The 6,106-nt window shown below is 26.9% G+C and overlaps 1 protein-coding gene across 1 annotated transcript in view; it reads left to right on the forward strand.

Moving 5' to 3' along the window:
* LOC121122045 (uncharacterized) overlaps positions 1-6,106 on the forward strand; it is a 137,089-nt gene that overhangs the window by 35,508 nt on the left and 95,475 nt on the right. The gene's annotated exons all lie outside the window — the stretch shown is intronic.

A 6,106-nucleotide genomic window follows, 5' to 3' on the forward strand; every position in this document is an offset into this window, starting at 1 on the left:
AGACTGCGAGTTTCGAGTCTGACCCAGAATAAATAAATAACTTCCTCATTGCGTGGAAGAAAATTGTATATTGTCTATAATGGCTTTGTATTAGTAGTATACTCATAAAACCAATATGAGAATAATTCTTAAAATTATACAATAATGATTTTTTGTTTTATATTAAGTAGAATAATTCTTAATGTCCTGGGCAACGCCAGTTATAATTATAAGATAATTAGTTTGTATAATATTATACTTGTTTCTCAATGATATATGTAATAGACACCTTCTTCTTATTTTTAACTAAGTGCATTAGCAATTCATGTCCATGGTTCCTTATTAAAATATATACATATATATATATAATTTATTTCTCTTTGTTATATTTTTGTATTAGTAAAATTATGTTTATAGAAATTAAAAATATAACTTTAAAAACACTTTTGATATTAATTGATATTCTAAGTCTTTTGATATGTATGTACAATATATTTGTATGTATAAAAGCATATAATAATAATGTCCTTATACAAATATGTACACTGTACATAAATAAAAGCCTCACAAAATGAGTTATATGCAGTATGAAATAACAACAAGGACAATAAATCATAGATTCTTCATGAATTGGGACAAATACATACATTGTACATATATTAATGTATTTGTGTCTTGAAGGAACAAAAATTATATTTGGCTTAAATAAATACATATATATAAATTTTTATGGAAAGAGCAAAAAGAAAAGAAATATTTTAGCTTGTGGTATTCACATAAAATAACTTTTCTTCAAGAAAAATGAAATAAAAACTTGTTGAAATAAAAATAATCAAAGTAAAAAATAAATATACCTTTATAAAGAAGGGTTTGCTTTTGATTTATGTATAGGAAAAAAATTGATTTTATTGGATTTATCAAAATTGAAAGTGCTCTTTTCTCCGAAGGTTAAAATAAATAGTTATCTATGTAGATATTGTACTTTTCTTCTATATTCTTAGTAGAATATACAGGATCAATCTTTTCTAGTGGTTCAATTAATTTAAATTTTAATAAGTCAGAAATTTATTCGTTGATTGTCTTTAAATTTGGTAAAAAAATAGGTTTTGTGACTCATGTAAAGTTTCAACTCAATTAAAAACAAAACAAACGAGAACAAGTAAAATTAAGTAAATCTTGAAAATCATAATTGCTTGGAAGAAAGATTACCAATATTTGTTACGAGAATTGGTGGAGTAAAATTACTAGGTTTTTCCTTTATTACAACACAAAACAATAGATTTACTCAGCTAGAGATTTGCAAAGACTACTTGCAATTTATTGAGGAATTGGAAATGTACAAAAAATGTTAGATAAATGTTTTTTAATACAACAGCATCGAAACCTGCTGCTTGCATATCTGTTCAACAATTCTGGATAAAAGTTGGTGTGTATTTTTCCAAGAGATGCTACTAACTAAAATAACATCGACACGTACCAGTAGTGCCATCTCCCGGGCTTTGAACGGATTTTTCAAACGACCCTCGTAATTACACACATAGAAACAGACAGACTTTCCTTTATTAATATATCATGATGCTGACAAATACATTTTTTAAATTACGTAATAGTTCCTACATTTACAAAAGTATTAAGTTAATAATTGAGAGTTTTATTTTGGTAAAAATATTAACTGTTTAACCATAAAATCGATGAAAGTTCCTTAAGTGAATTATGAAATATGTTCAAGATAACATAACAATCCACCTTATGTATTAATCCAATAAAACTTTATACGGATTTTGGTTCGACTATTATTTGTTATAATATGAAATATTTTGTAAAGTTGTTAAGAAATTAACTTCTTCAATAACGATATTTAACTATTCTAGTCATCGATTGAGATTATAAAGTTAAATTATTTAATTATTATAAATGTAAACTTTTTAAATTATTATAAACATAAACTTTTTTTGAAAAATATTATTAAATACCGTACAGTTTTCATGGTAACTAAACGACTACTTTTTATTCACTTCTATTTTATTTAGAATATACCAGAAACAATTAGAAAAATAACTTTTACTACATTCGTGCAATAAACCTTGGTATATAGACTCAAAGGTTTACTTCTTTTGCATGGTTATCCTTAAAAAAATATATTATGTGTATGTGTTTCTTAATGGCTGCCAAAAAAGCTATTTAAACATAAATTCAAAAATAAATTGTAACTTTATGACTCCAGACGATATATTTATAGGCGAGAAGACGCATGTAATATATGTATGTATTTAAGTATGAAAGCATAAAATCCCCTTTATGGATGTGTAAACATACATATATATTAATATCATATCGGAATATGTATGCAGCACGAACTCAGTATTTCAGAATCTTACTTTCAACGCATAATGGCACTAATACTCTAAAAATAAGAAAAAAGTTTTTTTTTAATTTTTTTATTCAAAATGAATTTTTTTGAAGGATAACACGAAAAAACTGCCTACAATAAAGTTACAAGAATTTTCAAGCCTATATATACCAACAATATACATACAAACTCGTATACTTATAGAATGCGATCAGCCTGTTTGCTACAGACTGGGGATTTAAAATCCGGAAAAATTTAATGATAATTTATATTACATTTTTTTTCCCCAAAAACTAATTGAGAAGTTCACAAATGATTTGCTTTTACATATAAGGATCAAGTCAATCCCTCAAACCAACCACTTCCAGCTTCAACCACAGTCTCCAACCTGGCCCTGATCCGGGCACAGTCCTTAGCGAGGAGGTAATTGTCCAAGTTGGCCACAGTCTCGAATATGGAAGTATACAAAGAGTCAATAGTGTTATGTGCACGTTTATGGGACTCTCTATCCCATTTTTGTCCAAGAGGCTAAGACCTAGGAGGTTACATTTCCATGCATTTAATTGCTGTATTCAATTTTCTTTTCATGATTATAAGACCAAACCGATCATGAGTCTTCCTTGCAAGTGTTCCCGATACATATGACTCTTCAAATGCCTTAGCAACATCGTAAACAGTTGATTTATGATAATGACCACATGGTGTTCGTATTTGGAGTATGTCTCAAAGATTTTGTATTTTTCTCAAACAACTTTGTCAGCTGAATCTGATGAGCACATATTCATAAACATAGATCTAAAAGTAGCTAAGATATTGAGGTCTAAAAAGTTCCAGATTTTAAATCCCCACCATGTAGACTCCAAAACCATGGATTTAGCAGATTTTGGCGCATAATTCCTTTAGGGCAAAACATTTTACTGGTAAATTTCTAAAGTATCTACCTACATATGTGACTTTTTAAAAAAGGATTCACGGCAAATCAAAACAAAATAGGTAGATATATAGGATAAAGTAAAATAAAAAATGAATTATCATACGATCTTTACATTTACGGTGTTTTGGACTAAATAGTCCTTCTGATACATACTTCTACTTACATTGAACTGATTTTGTGCACTTAACTTCTAAGGAAACTGGATTAGATATGTGCAAATTTTTAGGCCCTAAGCACCTGAGCGTCTATAAATTCAGTTTTGTTCCACTTTATACTATTTCGTGGGAACTTATAAACAAACTTATTCCCTATCACCACTCTAGTATGAGCTTTGAAGTGTATGGAAAAAAAAAAGAAGATATTTAGGCCTTAATAATTAATTTTGATTTATTATTTGGTAAGTATTATTTAAGTATTCATAAAAATTGTCAATTTTTTTTGTGTTTTTTGAAGAAATTATATCCAAAAAATTAAAATTGATGTTTAATTTTTTTTTTTTTATTTTTAAATAATTATTTAGGTGAGATATTGAATCCTTCTATAAACTATTTAAATAAGTCCCTGGAAAGATACAAGTTAGGTTTGTATCGATTTTTCCTTCATTATCCATTTATAATCATAAGACTAAGCATAATTACTCTGTATCATAGACGTACGATTAAGGATGTTGTTACGCTTCACGTGCTTCTATAAAAAAAGATAAATCTATCTCCCCCGATCTGAATACAAAACAAAGGCTACTTCACGAAAGGAGACACTCTGATCACAACACTATCTATCTCCCAAAAACCAAATACCCACATTTTCAAGCATAGTTCTTATAATGAGCCAGCGTGTCTCTGGAATTATATATATCTATGCTTTCGTCAGATAACTGAGACTTATCTCAAGCAATTTTAAGTTAATACATGTATTAATTTTTGCTAAGAATATTGATTTTTATAATGTATAAATACTAACGCTAAGTCGACTGGTATAGGCTTTGCCTATCGCCGTTGTTCAAAATTAATAATATATTCATCTAGCATATGAAGAGTATAGCTTTTCCATAACTTAGAATTTTATTGCTTGATGCACTATAAATCTAAAATATAATGTTTTAAAGATACATTATTTTTCATTATATAAAAGTCAAAAGTTACACATAAAAATAGTCAATAATCTTTAAAAATGTAAAAATGACACTCACATCACTGATTCTATTTTAAAAATGTTGAAAATAAATAAAGAATTGTATAATCGTAAAATCACATTAGGTTCAACTCTTTTATTAATTTGCTATTTTATGACGTATTTATATATTTTGATTTAGCTGAGGTATATAAAATTTCAAGATTATAAAACATATTTCATGCATATAACAAAAATGTTTTTATACCTATATATGTATGTATATATATTAATGTTATATTTTCGAACAAATTTGTTTCAAACAACATGTTACCTGACGAAATATAAAGCCATTAATTTCTTATTGCTTCGTGTTTCCCAATATCTATAATTCATAAGAAACCCATTATTACAAAAATCACTTTAAGAAGGTTTTTTTTCTAGTAATAAATGCCCTAGTGTGAAGTTTGTTACAATTAATAAGTTTAATATAGTTTATTATTTACTTTTAATGAAAAAAAGATTTTTATAGATAGGGAAAAATAAGGGTAGGTGGCACAAAATTTATTTTCTGCCATTTTACAACTTATATTTTTTCGCAAAAATCACTTTAAGCAATATCAATTTTAGTGTTGTTATGTTTTAATCAACTTTCTCTATCAATGAACATGTTGATACAGTAAGAAGAATCGATAAATATTAATAGAAAGTATTACATACAAATAATTGAAAATGTAACAACAGTCAAACCTGTATAAGCGACAAGGCAATGAAAACTGAAAAAGTGACCGTTTATTGCCAAACCAGGTTGGTATTATGGAAAATTTAAAAAAAAAATAAAATATTTAATTTATATCTCTGCTTAAATTCTCATATATAATGAGGGAAGCCATTATTGACGCTAAGGGAGGCTACTAAATGATTTAGAGAGTTCAGGCACATATCTATTTATAGTATTAATTTTGTTAAAATTCTATAGATCATTAATGAATTATTTCTCGTTTAAGTCAAAGTAATCAGATTTAAGGTGACCACTCGGTAGCTTGTTGAGAAAGGTCCAAATTATCTTTTTATGTCCCAATGTAATTAAGTATAATTCATTAAGCCAAATGAGTCACAAGTAATAAAAATCAACTTTAGTACCCATGTTTGTTTGACAAGTAGAATAATTTATTTTAACAAATAAATATTTTAATACTCACATTGCTATCATAAGTTCGGAAGATTCTTCTGATATAGTGAAAGAAGAAGTCGTTTACTTGATTAAATTTTCTTCTTTAAGGATGAACACTCAAAATAAATTAGAGTTTTGCATTTAGTTGTTTTTTTCTTCTTTAGACACAGCCTACAAAAATATAACAATTTACTTTAAGCGCCCTTTAAAGCTGATTTTCTATCAAAGAGAAAAACTCCTCCTACATTCAAATAGTTGCAAACATTTACAAGGGCAGAGTTAGATACAAAATGTTTGTAATGAAATTTTTACAAAAAGACATATATTTTTTTTCATTCTGAAAGAAATTTATTGTTGATGTATCAATATGATGTTTATGTATGTATGTATTGACAAAGTTTGCATTTAAGAACCACATCTCTTAATAAAACAAAAGTATGTAGTCTCTTTTATAAAAGTATTCAATATAATTTATAAAAAAAAAATGTATTATATTATTATTTCTATACAATATTGACACTTAACAAAAAATAGGGAAGATCCTACATGGTCATACTGA

This window comes from Lepeophtheirus salmonis, chromosome 1, assembly GCF_016086655.4.
Source record: "Lepeophtheirus salmonis chromosome 1, UVic_Lsal_1.4, whole genome shotgun sequence".
Classification (NCBI taxonomy): domain Eukaryota; kingdom Metazoa; phylum Arthropoda; class Copepoda; order Siphonostomatoida; family Caligidae; genus Lepeophtheirus; species Lepeophtheirus salmonis.